The following is an 18,536-nucleotide window of genomic DNA, read 5'->3' on the forward strand; positions in this document are numbered from 1 at the left end:
CACACGCTTCTTCATCTTTCACAGGGAGTCACTCGCGCCCTTTATTTTGTCTAACTCTCCTGCCTCCACACAGCCCAGCACACTCTATTCTGGGAGTCTCGTCTTCTCAAAAACTGCACTACAGTCCAGCAAGAACGAGTACTATACTTTCAACTACGGTTCTGTGGCTTTCTCTTATTAGGGGAGCATTCTATGCCAATATGGCTGCTACTTACATAGCTTTCTGCTTTAAGGAAACCTCTGGACCACCTCACAGGACATTTCCTCTTTGTCTCACTTATCCTTCCATTCCATTATCTGACTGACAGACAGCTAACTCCGTACTGTCCAGCCAGGCTTCCTGCCCCAAGCCCCAATACATCTTCCTTTTGCTCCTTCTCACTCTGTTCCGACTCCGAATACTAAACACTTCCTTGTTGTCACTTCCTTTGTAGGACTTACTATCTGCCTCAATCGTCTCCCTTTTGCCAAAAACGCACCCACCACACACAATTCTACCAACTAATCAGACCTGAGGTCTGCTACTGCAGCAGGCTCGTCCCTATCTCATTTTCCACCCGGAAACTATCTGTTGTATTATCACGTAGCTCCTCCCCCCTGGGCTAGTCCCAACCATTAACTCCAACTATTCCTTTTAACTGCCTAGTGGTGAATGGAACACACGATCGATATAAATCATAAAACATTTCAGACACCATAATACATTGGAACATGGCCAACACCTCCACTTCCTTAAACAGATAAAATAACTCCCGCTCTTCAGGGAAGGATTGCTACAAGATTTTGGAGGCGACTATGGGAATTTTTGCCCCATCATCCAAGAGAGCATTTGTGATTTCAGACACTGATGTTGGGGAGAGGCCAGAATCACAGTCACTGTTCTATTTCATCCCAAAAGTGTTGGATGGGGCTAAGGTCCGGGCTTTTTGTGGCCAGTCATGTTTTTCCACCAAACTCCCCCAACCATGTCTGTATGGAGCTTGTGCACTGGGCACAGTCATAGGGAACAGAGAAGGACCTTCACCAAACTGTTCCCACAAAGGTGGAAACTATAATAATCCACAATGTCTTGTTCTGAAGTGTTAAGATTTCCCTTCACCGAAATTAAATGGTTGAGATCGACCCCTGATAACAAGCACATGGCATTATCCCTCATTCACCAAACTGTACAGTGGTCACAATGCAGTCAGGTAGGTAATGTAGCACAGTGCGGGGAGGTAATGGTGGCCGAGACACTCGTCTCCTCCTTTTACACACTACATGAAAGTGTAGGTCATGGCTGGATGTTTGTACTCGTCTGGTGTTGGCCGGCCAGGAACATGGATTCTATAGTTCAATAAAGTGGACTCCTGTTCAACGGTAGCTTGGTAAGGGTTATGCATAAGGGATAACAGGTACAAAGTCTTATAGATATTCTCTTTGCAGTACAAAGCGTTTTCAAACATACAGTATCCTTCCTATGTAAGGCAGTATATAAGTATTATCCTTGTCCAGTATCCTTCTCCAGAGCCAATGAAGCACACTATTTTGCCGTGTTTCGTCACAACCCAGCTGGTATGCCACAGTCCTGATCAGTGAGTCTCTCTACTCACACAGCGGTTCTGCATCTTATTTCTTCCACTACTGGCACCCTGGATTTACTAGTCACACAAACTCAGTCCTGTTTAAGTCCTTTACTTTTGGAGTTTGTAAGCTCAGGGTTTCTCGTGACTCGTCATCCTATATAGTAACGTTCTCCTGGCATTAGCCAAACCCAGACTCGTTCATCAAATGCCAGACAGAGAAGTGTGATCAGAACACGTTTCCTCCAGAGTACAGTGGTGGTGGTGGAGCGCCCCCAGACGCAGGGCAATGGGGTACTCGGTACCGGGTCCCTCTGTCTCGGTTCTGGGGATGTCACGGTGGCCCGACCCAGTCCGTGGCCCTGCTAAGGGGCGTCCAATTAAAGGTGTAGGTGGTGGTGGTTTAGGTCGCGGTAAATAACGAGGACACAAGGTTGCAGTCTCTTTACCTTTTACTGTAGACTTCGGCATCCACAATCCAGAGCACTGCTAACAGGGCTTGCTGAGACCGGCCGGTCCGAAGGCACATCCAGAGTTCCCTTTGCAGGTGGAAATCAGTAGCCTTCCTACTTGCGCCTGTGTGTTGTAGTACCTGAAAAACACCAAAAAAGGAAAAATTCAAGAAAATACACCAAAAACAGGCAGAGATGCTTACCTGTCTGAATGGGCCTCAATACAAATGCACAAGCAGGGTGCAGCGAACCCAAACAAAATAGCAAATGCACAGGTGCAATACCTAATGAAACAGCCAGCCTTCAATCAGGGTTTGGCCGTGTGGTACACCAATGCACTAAGATACATAATCTGTATGTGGCGTGTTCACACAGGGAATGCAGAGCGTCTGGTTCTCAGCCTATTAATGACGCCCTATGGCGGGCTGCCCAGTGCTAACTATAATGCATCCTGTGTGAACAGAGGCCACAGTGTACAGAACCATTTGGGCCCAACTGCACCCTGCAAAAAATATACATGCAAAACAAAACATATAAATACCGTATATGTAAGGTATTAGTTGATATTCTGGTCATAATATGCAAGCCGGCAACCCGCGCCAAGGGTCCTTACGTTTTGCCAGTCCTACTCTAACATGAAAAACACCAAAAAAGGAAAAATTCAAGAAAATACACCAAAAACAGGCAGAGATGCTTACCTGTCTGAATGGGCCTCAATACAAATGCACAAGCAGGGTGCAGCGGACCCAAACAAAATAGCAAATGCACAGGTGCAATACCTAATGAAACATCCAGCCTTCAATCAGGGTTTGGCCGTGTGGTACACACGTGTGTTGTAGTACCTCCATCTGAGCACCACGGGATAGTCCTCACAACTCTTGTATCTGTTTCTGATGTTCTCTCTCTCCGTCCCCCAGTTTGGATAGGACGCACCCGTATGACGGGGGTAGGCCTGGAACTATTTTATAGGGACCCTAGAGATGCCCCTCTCCCACAATTTGCCTCCGTTGTCTGCTTAGGTGAAAAGGTGAGACAGCCAACCTAAAGTCAACTGCCCTGCCGTGATTGAAGTAAAGCGTAGAGCCAGTACTCCCTCGGTGTACCGGCCACCGGTTACGTGCCTCAGAAGGATGTTGCCACGATCTTAGGGCACGACTCCTCCCGGTATTATCTCCTTTGTTGCTGTGATCTCGTTTCTCACTTCTCCACAATATACTTCGCTTCTTGTCCTTTCTTAAGATACAGCCGCAATGAAGTGCAGGTGCGGCTCCGTAACGATCTGTCTCTTGCTACGCCACTGTCAGGATCCCACCCCTGACAGGGACCCCCCTGAATCTTTCCCCGCAACACCCTCTCTCACTGGATGTTGCCTGGGCAAAACTCAGTCAGCTTTCTCCCTAACTTCCTATCCAACCCCCAGTTTTACCAGAGTGTGAGGAGTGGCCTAATACATAGAACCTTTTGCTCCCCCTGGTGGCCGGAGTGTGAAGTGTAATGTGTGACTGTGATACCTGGTCAGGTGAACTCCTTTAGTGCCATCAGACGTACCATCACTCCCCTTAGCGGCGGAGCGACAATACTGCAACGACCAGGACTCTGGGGCGCTGCAGTGGCTTTACGACACTCCATCAGACGCTCGGCACTTTGATCAAAAATCAAAAATAATTTACCTCAATATGAATAGGTTACTAGTAAAGGGCCCATCAGACTTGGTATCATTCAGATATCCTATAACATTAACATAGGGTGCCGACACACTGGTCTAATGGATGGCTGTGTAGTCTTGTATACCATCGATCAAGATCAGCAATATAGTGCCCCCCCCCCCCCCCGACATACAGAACATACATTATAGTTGAGCTCTGACCATGGCGAGATCATGGTTTGTGGCTGCCTGTAGGAAAATACCTCTAGGATCTCTATTGTTTTTGGGATGAAGAAAATGTAGATAGACTCAGGTGGTGAAGGTCCCATGATGGTGAAGACTAGAGATGAAAAAGACTCTGATATACTAATAAATCATAAACTGAACATGAGTCAACAGTATGATGCAGCAGCAAAAAAGGCAAATGCAATTCTGGGATGTATTAACAGAAGCATACAGTCTAGATCATGTGAAGTCATTATTGCCCTCTACTGTTTGGTCAGTCAGACCTCATCTGGAATACTGTGTCCAGTTTTGGGCACCACATTTTAAAAAAGACATCAACAAAATGGAGCAAGTTCAGAGAAGAGCGACCAGAATGGTGACCGGTCTGCAAACCATGTCCTATGAGGAACGTTTACAGGATTTGGGAATGTTTAGCTTGCAAAAAAGAAGAATGAGAGGAGACTTAATAGCTGTCTACAAATATCTCAAGGGCTGTCATGTTGTACAAGGATCATCTCTATTCTCATTTGCACAAGGAAAGACTAGAAGCAATGGGATTAAACTGAATGGGAGGAGACACAGATTAGATAATAGAAAAATCTTTTTGACAGTTAGGGTGATCAATGAGTGGAACAGGCTGCCACGAGAGGTGGTGAGTTCTCCTTCCATCGAAGTCTTCAAAGAGAGGCTGGACAGATATCTGTCTGGTAAGATTTAGTGAATCCTGCTTTGAGCAGGGGGTTGGACCAGATGACCCAGGAGGTCCCTTCCAACTCTACCTTTCTATGATTCTATAAGAACCCCGTGACAGGGGTTAAACGGAGATTGGCAGGGCTCCCGTCCAGTGGTCACAGATTACTGACCTGGCCTCTGGACTGGAGTCCTGCAAATCGATTCTCCCATCTCTAGTGGAGACCCCAGAGCAGATGGACTTTTTGTCACACCAACCCACCCTGGCTTTGAGCTACTGAGGGCCACCAAGGGGGCTCATGTCACATCTGATCCCAGGACCCTTATCTCTAGATGTAGTAGAAAGTCTTTTTTACATATGAGAGAATCTAATCTGAGATCAAGACATGAACCTGGAATAAGAAGGACCCTTTTGCCCTTTTAGACACATAGTTATTAAGGTTGAAGGAAGACTGTAAGTCCATCTAGTTCAACCCATAGCCTAACCTAACATGCCCTAACATGTTGATCCAGGGGAAGGCAAAAAAACCCCATGTGGCAAAGAGTAACTCCACCATGGGGAAAAAAATTCCTTCCCGACTCCACATACGGCAATCAGACTAGTTCCCTGGATCAACGCCTTATCAAGGAATCTAGTGTATATACCCTGTAACATTATACTTTTCCAGAAAGGTATCCAGTCCCCTCTTAAATTTAATTAATGAATCACTCATTACAACATCATACGGCAGAGAGTTCCATAGTCTCACTGCTCTTACAGTAAAGAATCCGCGTCTGTTATTATGCTTAAACCTTCTTTCCTCCAGACGTAGAGGATGCCCCCTTGTCCCTGTCTCAGGTCTATGATTAAAAAGATCATCAGAAAGGTCTTTGTACTGTCCCCTCATATATTTATACATTAACATAAGATCACCCCTTAGTCTTCGTTTTTCCAAACTAAATAGCCCCAAGTGTAATAACCTATCTTGGTATTGCAGACCCCCCAGTCCTCTAATAACCTTGGTCGCTCTTCTCTGCACCCGCTCCAGTTCAGCTATGTCTTTCTTATACACCGGAGACCAGAACTGTGCACAGTATTCTAAGTGTGGTCGAACTAGTGACTTGTATAGAGGTAAAATTATGTTCTCCTCATGAGCATCTATGCCTCTTTTAATACATCCCATTATTTTATTTGCCTTTGTAGCAGCTGCCTGACACTGGCCACTGAATATGAGTTTGTCATCCACCCATACACCCAGGTCTTTTTCATTGACGGTTTTGCCCAGAGTTTTAGAATTAAGCACATAGTTATACATCTTATTACTTCTACCCAAGTGCATGACCTTACATTTATCCCCATTAAAGCTCATTTGCCATTTATCAGCCCAAGCTTCTAGTTTACATAAATCATCCTGTAATATAAAATTGTCCTCCCCTGTATTGATTACCCTGCAGAGTTTAGTGTCATCTGCAAATATTGAAATTCTACTCTGAATGCCCCCTACAAGGTCATTAATAAATATGTTAAAAAGAAGAGGGCCCAATACTGACCCCTGTGGTACCCCACTGCTAACCGTGACCCAGTCCGAGTGTGCTCCATTAATAACCACCCTTTGTTTCCTATCCCTGAGCCAGCTCTCAACCCACTTACACATATTTTCCCCTATCCCCATTACTCTCATTTTATGTAACAACCTTTTGTGTGGCACCGTATCAAAAGCTTTGGAAAAGTCCATATATACTACGTCCACTGGGTTCCCTTGGTCCAGTCCTGAACTTACCTCTTCATAGAAGCTGATCAAATTAGTCTGACATGAACGGTCCCTAGTAAACCCGTGCTGATACTGGGTCATGAGGTTATTCCTCTTCAGATACTCCAGCATAGCATCCCTTAGAATGCCCTCCAGGATTTTACCCACAGTAGAGGTTAAACTTACTGGCCTATAATTACCGAGTTCAGTTTTTGCCCCTTTTTTGAATATTGGCACCACATTTGCTATACGCCAGTCCTGTGGTACAGACCCTGTTATTATGGAGTCTTTAAAGATTAAAAATAATGGTCTATCAATGACTGTACTTAGTTCCTGCAGTACTCGGGGGTGTATCCCATCCGGGCCCGGAGATTTGTCAATTTTAGTTATTTTTAGACGCCGCTGTACTTCCTGCTGGGTTAAGCAGGTGACATTTAATGGGGAATTTTTATCACTAGTCATTTTGTCTGCCATGGGATTTTCTTTTGTAAATACTGATGAAAAAAAGTCATTTAGCATATTGGCTTTTTCCTCATCCTCATCCACCATTTCACCCAGACTATTTTTAAGGGGGCCAACACTGTCATTTTTTAGTTTCTTACTATTTATATAGTTAAAGAATATTTTGGGATTATTTTTACTCTCTCTGGCAATGAGTCTCTCTGTCTCAATCTTTGCTGCCTTGATTTGCTTTTTACAGAATGTATTTAATTTTCTGTATTTATTTAATGCCTCCTCACTACCTACTTCCTTTAATTCTCTAAATGCTTTCTTTTTGTCCCTTATTGCGCCCCTTACAGCTCTATTTAGCCATATTGGTTTCCTCCTATTTCTAGTATGTTTATTCCAATACGGTATATACTGTGCACAGGTCCTATCCAGGATGCTAATAAATGTCTCCCATTTTCTTTGTGTATTTTTGTGTCTCAGGATATCGTCCCAGTTAATTGCACCAAGATCCTCTCTCATCCGTTGGAAATTTGCCCTCCTGAAGTTTAGTGTCCTTGTCACCCCCCTACTACCCATCTTATTAAAGGTTACATGAAAACTTATTATTTTGTGATCACTATTCCCCAAGTGACCCCCAACCCTTATATTTGATATGCGGTCTGGCCTGTTGGTTAATATTAGGTCTAGCAGTGCCCCCCTCCTTGTTGGGTCCTGAACCAGTTGTGAAAGGTAATTGTCTCTCATAGTTGTCAAAAACCGATTACCTTTGCTGGAACTGCAGGTTTCTGTTCCCCAATCTATTTCAGGGTAGTTGAAGTCCCCCATAATAATGACTTCTCCTTGAGTGGCAGCTTCATCTATTTGCTTTACGAGGATATTCTCCATTGCTTCCATTAGTTTTGGAGATTTATAACAAACCCCTATCAGTAATTTATTATTTTTTCCCCCTCCCCTTATCTCCACCCACAGAGACTCTACATTTTCATTAGATTCACCTATATTATCACGCAGGATGGGTTTTAAGGTCGATTTTACAAACAGACACACCCCACCCCCTCGCTTATCTGTACGGTCATTTCTGAAAAGGCTATAGCCCTGCAAGTTAACAGCCCAGTCATGGCTCGCATCCAGCCACGTCTCAGATATCCCCACCATGTCATAATTATGCTCCAACAACATTAGTTCTAATTCATCCATTTTGTTGGCGAGGCTTCTGGCATTAGTATACATGCACTTGATGTTACTCTCTGTACCTCTATTCTTTCTTAAATTGCTAACTGTTCTAACCCCACCCCCCATGCCACCGCCACCCCCAACTTCCTTATTTGTGCCCAGGTCTCTATCTGCACTATCTTCCCCTCCTATAAAATGAATACCCTCCCCCCCAATCCCTAGTTTAAACACTCCTCCAACCTTCTAACCATTTTCTCCCCCAGCACAGCTGCACCTTCCCCATTGAGGTGCAGCCCGTCCCTAGCGTAGAGCCTGTAGCCAACTGAGAAGTCGGCCCAGTTCTGCAGGAACCCTTTTGAGAGGGTATAAAATATACAAGAAAAGGCGTGATTAAAAATGCATCTGGTTTCTCAGCATAGCGAGTACCGGGGGAATTGGCGTCTTAATGTAACGATTCTGTGTGTAGTGCATTCCTAATGTACACTCGATTATAGAAAAGTGGGAGGATTGAATAATAATGAAGAGCAATAAACCTGAATAATTGATTTTAATTGATGTATGATAATTACCAGTTCAGCTCGGCGCATACATTAACTGTTGGTAAATCAGCAAATGGATAGAAACTGATTTTACCTTTATTGTATTTGGTTATTTTATGTATTCCATTATTATTTTACTATATGCATTATTAATACAACTTCTTTATATAGGAATGGTTTAATAAGTATGAAGAGTATGTGCGATCTCATAAGGTCTATCCGTGTTACTGGAAATGTGGGCTCATTTAGGGCAACATTGCAAAAGAATGGACCTCACTCACTCAAGAAAGCTGAACCAAAAGTGTTACGCCTTTATTATAGTTAGCATCCATCTTATTAACTGACTGCATGCCTGATTTATTTCTTAATATACAAAACTGGGCAAAACTTTTAGGCAGGGGTGGGAAAAACAGAGTACAAAGCTTTTCACGAATAGTATTAATAGTTTTTTTTATCAATTAACAAAATGCAACGAGAATGAAGAAAAGAGAAATCCAATCCTATTAATATTTAGTGTCCACCCTTTACCTTCTTCAATTCTTCTTGGTCACTTACTTACACACAGTTTTTGAAGGATCTCAGCAGGAGGTTGTTCCAAACATCTTGGAGAACTGACCACAGATCTTCTGTTAATCTCACTTGTGCAAATCCTTCTGTCTCTTCATATGATCCCAGACAGACTGGATGATGTGAGATCAGGGATCTGTGGGGGCTGAATCATCACTTCCAGGACTCCATGTTCTTTTTAAGCTGAAGATGTTTTTAATGACAGTGGCTGGATGTTTGGGGTCACTGTCCAGCTGCAGAATAAATTTAGAGGAAATCAGATGCCTCCCTGATGGCATCACATGATGTATGAGTATCTGCCTATAGCATTGAAATGGGAAACATTGAGGATGGTAGAATCAGTGGTCGACCAAGAAGACTTAGTGCAGCAGATGAAGATACATCATGCTTAGTTCCCTTCAAAATCAGAAAATGTCCAGCAGTGTCATCAACTCAGAACTCGCAGCAACCAGTGGAACCCAGCAACACCCATCTACTGTTTGGAAAAGTCTGGTCATAAGAAGTGGTCTTCATGGAAGAATTGAGGCCAAAAACCTTACCTTCTCCATGGAAACAAGGCCAAACTAATCAACTATATGCAAAAACACAGGAACTAGGGAGAAGAAAAATGGCAGCAGGTGCTCTGGATTGAGTCACAATGTGAAATATTTGGCTGTAACCAGAGTCTGAAGGGCTGGAGAGTGGCACTGTAATGAGTGAAGCTTTGCAGGTGGAGGGTCCTGCAAGTTTGGGGTTGCATTTCTGTAAATGGAGTTGAGGATTTGGTCAGGATTAATGATGTCCTCCTTGTTGAGAAATACAGGCAGATACTTATCCATCATGTAATACCATCAGTGAGGCGTCTGGCTCCAAATTTTTCTGCAACAAGACAACAACCCCAAACATCCAGCCAACGTCATTAATAAATATCCTCAGCGCAAAGAAGAACATGGAGTCCTGGAAGCATACCTCCCAACCGTCCCGATTTCAGCGGGACAGTCCCGCTTTGGCACCGGGGTCCCGCTGTCCCGCTTCGGGCATTTAAAATCCCGAATTTGCGGCCGCCGGTGAAGCCCCGCCCACTTCCGGGACGTAGAGAGAGCCTGTTTTTTTTTTTTTTTATATAAAAGCTGCCTCCTGACCGCCCGCGCAACACCCCCCCCCCCTCCCGCCCCCTGTGCGGCGCTGCCACGCTGAAGGAGAGAGCCTGCAGCAATCAAGAAGAAAGGTCAGCGATTCACTACCTCTGGCTGTGTGTGCACGGAGCTCCGGCTTCTGCTCTTAGCTGCTATCCCGGCAGAGAAGGAGAGACGGGGGAGGTGCCGGGATAGTGCAGAGCTGTGAGCAGGAGACTGAAGACTTCAGCAGAGAGCTGCACATGGACATCAGCCGCCCCTGCATCACAGAGGAGATTGTGTGTGTGTGATGTGTGTGATGGCTGCGTGTGTGTGTGTGTGATGGCTGGGTGTGTGTGTGTGATGGCTGTGTGTGTGTGATGGCTGCGTGTGTGTGTGTGTGATGGCTGCGTGTGTGTGATGGCTGCGTGTGTGTGTGTGATGGCTGTGTGTGTGTGATGGCTGCGTGTGTGTGTGTGTGATGGCTGCGTGTGTGTGTGTGTGATGGCTGCGTGTGTGTGTGTGATGGCTGCGTGTGTGTGTGATGGCTGCGTGTGTGTGTGTGATGGCTGCGTGTGTGTGTGTGATGGCTGCGTGTGTGTGTGATGGCTGCATGTGTGATGGCTGCGCGTGTGTGTGTGTGTGTGATGGCTGCGTGTGTGTGTGTGATGGCTGTGTGTGTGATGGCTGCGTGTGTGTGTGATGGCTGCGTGTGTGTGTGTGATGGCTGCGTGTGTGTGATGGCTGCGTGTGTGTGATGGCTGCGTGTGTGTGATGGCTGCGTGTGTGTGATGGCTGCGTGTGTGTGTGATGGCTGTGTGTGTGTGATGGCTGCGTGTGTGTGATGGCTGTGTGTGTGTGATGGCTGTGTGTGTGTGATGGCTGTGTGTGTGTGATGGCTGTGTGTGTGTGATGGCTGTGTGTGTGTGATGGCTGCGTGTGTGTGATGGCTGCGTGTGTGTGTGATGGCTGCGTGTGTGTGTGTGTGTGATGGCTGCGTGTGTGATGTCTGCGTGTGTGTGTGATGGCTGCATGTGTGTGTGATGGCTGCGTGTGTGTGTGTGTGTGATGGCTGCGTGTGTGTGTGTGATGGCTGCGTGTGTGTGTGTGTGATGGCTGCGTGTGTGTGTGTGTGATGGCTGCGTGTGTGTGTGATGGCTGCGTGTGTGATGCATTTGTGTCAAAGCTGCATGTGTTTGTGAGCTGCGTGCGTGTGAGCTGCGTGCCTGTGTGTGAGCTGCGTGCCTGTATGTCATTATACAGTATGGAGCATCATGTGTGGTCATTATACAATATGGAGCATCATGTGCGGTCATTATACAGTATGGAGCATCATGTGCGGTCATTATACAGTATGGAGCATTATGTGTGGCCATTATACAGTATGGAGCATCATGTGCGGTCATTATACAGTATGGAGCATCATGTGCGGTCATTATACAATATGGAGCATCATGTGCGGTCATTGTACAGTATGGAGCATCATGTGCGGTCATTATACAGTATGGAGCATCATGTGCGGTCATTATACAGTATGGAGCATCATGTGTGGCCATTATACAGTATGGAGCATCATGTGCGGTCATTATACAGTCTGGAGCATCATGTGCGGTCATTATACAGTCTGGAGCATCATGTGCGGTCATTATACAGTCTGGAGCATCATGTGCGGTCATTATACAGTCTGGAGCATCATGTGCGGTCATTATACAGTCTGGAGCATCATGTGCGGTCATTATACAGTCTGGAGCATCATGTGCGGTCATTATACAGTATGGAGCATCATTTGCGGTCATACAGTATGGAGCATCATGTGCGGTCATTATACAGTATGGAGCATCATGTGCGGTCATTATACAGTATGGAGCATCATGTGGGGTCATTATACAGTATGGAGCATCATGTGCGGTCATTATACAGTCTGGAGCATCATGTGCGGTCATTATACAGTATGGAGCATCATTTGCGGTCATACAGTATGGAGCATCATGTGTGTTCATTATACAGTATGGAGCATCATGTGCGGCCATTATACAGTATGGAGCATCATGTGGGGTCATTATACAGTATGGAGCATCATGTGCGGTCATTATACAGTATGGAGCATCATGTGCGGTCATACAGTATGGAGCATCATGTGTGTTCATTATACAGTATGGAGCATCATGTGTGGCCATTATACAGTATGGAGCGTCATGTGTGTTCATTATACAGTATGGAGCATCATGTGTGGCCATTATACAGTATGGGGCACTGTGTGGCCATATTTTTTTGTTTATAATTATTGTATATGAAACAGTGTGATCGGCAGTGCTAAATGGGTGTGGTTGGGATGTGGATATGGGTGTGACTAATTATGAATGGGTGTGGTCAGAGGCGTGGCCTAAAATTTGCCGCGGCGCGCAAAGCGCGCCGCAAACTTTGTCCCTCTTTCCCATCTTCAAAAGTTGGGAGGTATGCTGGAAGTGATGATCTGGACCCCACAGATCCCTGATCTCACATCATCCAGTCTGTCTGGGATCACATGAAGAGACAGAAGGATTTACACAAGTGACATCCAAAGAAGATCTATGGTCAGTTCTCCAAGATGTTTGGGACAACCTCCTGCCGAGTTCCTTCAGAAATTGGGTACAAGTGACAAGAGTATCTAGAAGACGTGATGAAGGCAAAGAGCGGTCACCGAATATTGATGGGATTTAGATTTCTCTTTTATTCGCTTACTTTCTATTGTGTTAATTGATAATAAATTATTAACACTTCTATATGTGAAAACTTCTCACTGTGCAGCATTTTTCACACCCCTGCCTAAAACTTTTGCACAGTACTTGACCTGCATTATGAATCTCTGCCCTTCTGTCTAGAATGATAAATGATGCCATTTTAGTTGCATGCAGCCACCACGGGAGGAAACTGAATTCAGCGAACTCCCCTAGTGATGGCTCCTGCCTCTATGGCAGATATGCCGATGCACAACACCTACCATGGCTCTCAACATTAATAACGCTGGGAAATACACAATCCTTTTTATTACAGCACTTTCGCAAAACCTAATGGTGCCAGTCCCAGTCCTAAAAAAAAAATAGTGCCCAAATAATAGTACACCCCACAGGCCTGTACAATAGTGCTCAGCATTAGTCCCAATATAATAGTGCCAACCACAATCCCTATGTAACAGAACTCAATAATGCCAGGCACGGTACTCACTAGTGTCAGGGGAGAAGCTTTTATGGTAGTGCCAGCCAGTGGTACCAATACCAAAGGTATATCTGGATCCAAAATACTGAAACGGGGGCAGCTCTACAGGCAATGGGGTAGAGAGATGGGGGGCACAAGATGTACCTGTTTATGTTTTCTGATGTTGGGGAGTATGCTTTGACAAGTGACCCCACCAGCCGGCCCTCGTCCGATGCTGACCCCTCTGCTTTCTTCTCGCAGGTTTTCTCAGTGCAGCGGAGACACAAGGTGTGCTTGCCCCTGACTGGGTCACAACAGCAGTTTGCAACTGAAACTGGAAACGACGACGTCCATGGATTGGCCCCCTCACTCAGCCCGAACTCCCAGTGGTGCCTGTGACTGTTAGATGTGGCTGCATTCATGAATGAAATCCCCAGTGAACGTTGTGTTGTGATGCCGTCTACCGCAAGATCCTAAACAGGTACGGTCTCCATCAAAGGCATAAATGACACCTGCGGACCCCACACCATGATATTCGCAATGCTGATACCTCCTGATGTGGATGATGAGCATCTGGACCTCTGAGGGCCCCAGATGGCAAGTGCTACCCTGCCACCCAGTACATGGTAGAGGTTGTGTCCCATCCATGGCTGGCCATACTGGGGGATAGCGGTGGGCTGACTGCTCGCCCGGCCTGCAGACAGCCCTCCCAACTACCCCAAACACATGGGCACTCAGTTCGGCCAAACATTTACACATTTCTAATGGGCAGAGGAGAGAACACCAACTAGCTCTCCTTAAAATAAAGGGAATGGGCATGTCCATGTCGGTAGGTCCCATCAGGTGGTCAACTGGTTCCAAGATATTGGATTTTTTGCTCTGTACAGCCCGGTGCTGCGCCACATGCACCAACGCCTGTCTAAAACCATCCCCCCATTCAGTAGGATGTCTCCTTATTCAGGGCTCAATGACAAGTATACGGACAGCGATCGGATCCTATGGTCACGGGTGGTGACTGCTTATCTGATGCAATGATGTCCACAAGATTATCTAAGTGCAGGGATGACACCAGCAGTACTGTCCCTCTAATGGCTGGATATTGAAGTTGTGCACCCCATGATATTAAATCAAGGGGAGATCATGAGAGTAGTAGTATTTATAATAACAGAAAACTCAATTTGTTTCCCACTCAAAACTCACTTTTTTTTAAACCCAACAATTTCACATCTGCGATATACTGTACAGAGGCACATATGCCCAGCGTCGATGGGCACCAGCAGCAGGCACTCTGGATTAATGGGGAAGAGTGCAGGGGTTGTGACTTTTTTATTACTTAATTGCACGTATTTGGGATATTCATTATCTTTGCATTCAGGTTTCATTAAAAATGTTGGGCTTTTTGCCTTCTCTAGCCTCTGTCCTGCACTATCTATTGCTGGCTGCAGAATGAGCTAACTGAGGTTCCCTCAGTAAGCTCATTCTCTTGGTGTGGCGGGAGAGTTTGTGACTCTTTTATCTGCCCTCTCAGTCAACTTTTTAATGACACCTAATTGCAAAATTATTTTTTAGTCCCAAATACATGTATTTAAGTAAGAAAAAAAATGTTTCCAAAGGTGGACAACCCTTTTTTAAGCTCTGTCATTTCTTCTGGGATTCTGAACTACACGCTTGACCTATATTCCAGGCATTTCCTCCCCAGTGGGCCATTGCTCCAGTTACCTGGTAAATCTTTATTAGGCCTCTTTCACACGTCCTGATATTTCCGGTACCGGAAAAACTGGTACCGGAGATATCTGTGTCTGTGTGTGTAATACGTGCGGCACACGTGTGGCAACCGTGTGCTGCTACCACAAGTCGAAGGAAATGATGTGCACTCTGTAAACAAAAGTAGGCGGGTGCAGGCTGAACGAAAAGTCCCAATGTTCATGAAAAAACATCCGCACTCCAGTAGTATGAAGATTTATGCCAAAAGTATTATATCTTTATTTAGTAATGCCAATGGACCAATGGTACGGACATAGCTTCCCCACGTTCCTACAGGCACCGCCTTTATTGGACTGACTCCTTTTTTCCTCTCTGCACCCCTACCGTAAGTGAGGTTTTGACAAAGACCGCTCCCGGTCGAAACGTTAACCTTATTGTCCGCAACCTGTATACGTCATAAAGCACCTGGTGATGTCTGTACGCACAAATAAAGATATAATACCTTGGGCACAAATCTTCATACTACTGGAGTGCGGCTGTTTTTTTATGAACATTGCTGCTACCACAACGATGGCCGCCGGGGAAGAAGCGCTACAGTAAGCGCTGATTCCCGGCGGTGCTGAAGATGCTCTCATCATTCTCCCCTACTCTGCCAGCAATCTGCGCGAGCAGAGGAGAATAATGAGAGTTATTTTAAAGTCAGAACAATGACAGCAGGTGAGGGGCTTTTGGGACTATTACTCCCATCATCCAACACCTGCTGCCGCTAAGGACAGTGACAGCAGGAGCAGATGATCGGGGTATTCCTCACCTGCCACCTGCGATATAACTAAATAAATGAATGAAAAATCCGGCGTGGGTTCCCCCCTATTTTCTATAACTAACCAGGAAAAACTCACAACTGGAGGCTGCAACCCTCAGCTGTCAGCTTCAGCAAGGTTGGTTATCAATAAGAGGGGTCCACATGCTGTTTTTTAAATTATGTAAATAAATAATTTAAAAAAACGGCGTAGTGTCCCTCCCATTTTTGACAACCAGTCTTGCTAAAGCTCACAGCTGGGGGCCCCCTCCCAGCCTAAAAACAGCAGCTGCCCAGAAAAGGCGCATCTATTAGATGCGCCTTTTCTGGCGCTTTGCCCGGCTCTTCCCACTTGCCCTGTAGCGGTGGCAAGTGGGGTTCATATTTGTGGAGTTGATGTCACCTTTGTATTGTCAGGTGGCATCCAGCCTGAGAATACCAGCCCCCAGCTGTGAGCTTTAGCAAGGCTGGTTGTCAAAAATGGGGGCACCCCACGCTGTTTTTTCTTCAATTATTTATTTAAACAGTATGGGGACCCCTCTATTCTTGATAACCAACCTTGCTGAAGCTGACAGCTGGGAGTTTTGCTTGGTTGGTTTAAGAAAATAGGGGGGAACCCACGCTGGGTTTTTCATTCATTTATTTAGTTATATCCCAGGCGGCGGGTGAGGAATACCCCCATTATTTGCTCCTGCTGTCACTGTTCTTAGCGGCAGCAGGTGTAGGATGATGGGAGTAAGAGTCCCAAACTTCCCACCTGCTGTCATAGTTCTGACTTTAATATAACTCTCATCATTCTCCTCTGCTCGCGTCGATCGCTGGCAGAGCAGGGGAGAATGAGAGCCATCTTCAGCACCTGCCTCCGGGGAACAGCGCTTACTGTAGCGCTTCTTCTCCGGCGCTGATGCGTCACATGGGTTACATCCATGTGTGTTCTCCATGTGCACATGTGTGGGACATTTTGCCGTCCATGCTGACAGTAAAAAACGGACATGTCTACGGGTGGGGCACCCGGACACACGGTCCGTGGAAATACACTAACGTGTGCACAGACCCATTCATTTGAATGGGTCTACGTGTCTCAGTGTCTCCGGTACGTGTGAAAACTGTCATCACATGTACCGGAGACATGGATGGAGCATTGCGGCTTTAAGTCTCCTCATCTCGGCATGCTTAGCATGTCAATTTTCTGCAAGGAGAAACAATGCTTCTTGGATACTTTGTCAGATCTCACTGCTGGCTCTCAGCCATCTCTTCTCTGCTTCAAACTCTGCTTCCAAGTACTCTGATCTAAACCTCAAACTGTGGGAGGGGCTTTACATAATCCTGGCTCCTCCCACCATTCTAGAACTTTCTGCATAAGTAATTGAATCATAATTCTTAAAGCAACACACACACTAATACAATGTATAGCAAACACGCAAGAGTGCAACAGCTGAAGAGTCAAAAAAGCTGCACAAATCAGGCTCAAAACATTAATGTAGTCCATATTTTGGGGGGAAACTACACCTACATTGTCAGCCCCGATTAGATAGTGTCACATTCAGAAGACATATTGATAACGGAAACCAATTTGTCAATTTATTCCTAAATTTCCAGGAGTCAATAGCAGAGTAGCGCTAAAATGTTGATTTGTATGAAGAATTGACCCAAGTTTTTTTTATTGTTTAATTTTAGCCGGAATATAAGTATTTATTAAAACAGTCATATAAGGGGAAGCTAAGAGATTCTCATAATAATGTTCATTTCCTGCATGAAAGGGCTGGAGTGTGAACTATGCCCTTTGGCACCATGCAGAGATTTCTGCACAACATTGAATCAATGTGTGACTTCCTGTAACAGAAAGCTCTGAGCAGTGCCAAAGGGGTAGGATTTTTCTATAGGATTTTTCCCCTTTAAATGTTCGGAGGGGCTTTGCATTAATGCCGCAAAAGCCGCGTTTAATTGTAACGTCTGTTTTTAGGCAGGAGACGCGTTCCTCCGCTGGAATAAGACCGTCGGTGCTCGGTTCAGCAAGACTGATGTGTATTTGTTTATCTTTGGGGAAATTAAGTATAGACAGACAGTCATTAAGTGAAGGGGAAATTATCATTCACAATTAACTATGCTTGTAGGAAATCCAAGTAAAGTGCCTGCTATTTATGGTCCTCACCGGCACTCGGCTGCCACCAATCACCATGCATCTGCTGCTCTGTCAATACGTAAGCTGCTGGGGCCTAGTGGAGGAGAACCATCAGCTGTGCCGAGCCGCTGTGCAGACAATGTCAATCAGTTCTGCTACATACAACGGTCTGCTCACAATTACCCAAGAAATAAAACATCTTGGCAGCTTGCAGATCCCCATTCACATATTATTGGCTATTAAAGTGGATCCGTCACTAGATTCCACAATACAAACTGCATGCATTCATAAATAGATCTCTTAGACCTGCTGTACTTAATTTGATACTCCACGTCAAAATGATATTAAAATGAGAATTTTATGAGTCCATCTACAGAGAGACGGAGCTCATGAGTCCAATGTATTCAGGCTCCACCCTCCCAGCCTGATTGACAGCTGCAGCTTGTACTGAGATCTCTGCAGCAGGGAGGAGGGACACTGAGGAGCTGCCAGTCAGGTTATTTGGGCATGAATTAACCAGCTGCAGAGGCAAGGGATATTATTATTATTGCTTATATAGAGACACTAAAGAGTCCAATATATTCAGTCTCTATCCTCCCACCTAGCCTGA

The 18,536-nt window shown here is 45.4% G+C and overlaps 1 protein-coding gene across 5 annotated transcripts in view; it reads left to right on the forward strand.

The window, feature by feature from the left end:
- The window catches only part of ATP2B3 (ATPase plasma membrane Ca2+ transporting 3), a 335,730-nt gene that overhangs the window by 137,149 nt on the left and 180,045 nt on the right, over positions 1-18,536 (forward strand). For all 5 annotated transcript variants that reach the window (XM_077283797.1, XM_077283799.1, XM_077283795.1 and 2 more), the window contains exon 2: positions 13,563-13,782. The gene's annotated coding sequence lies outside the window, so the exon portion shown is untranslated. The remainder of the gene's footprint in view (positions 1-13,562; positions 13,783-18,536) is intronic.

Source organism: Ranitomeya variabilis, chromosome 2 (assembly GCF_051348905.1).
Source record: "Ranitomeya variabilis isolate aRanVar5 chromosome 2, aRanVar5.hap1, whole genome shotgun sequence".
NCBI classification, from domain to species: Eukaryota; Metazoa; Chordata; class Amphibia; order Anura; family Dendrobatidae; genus Ranitomeya; species Ranitomeya variabilis.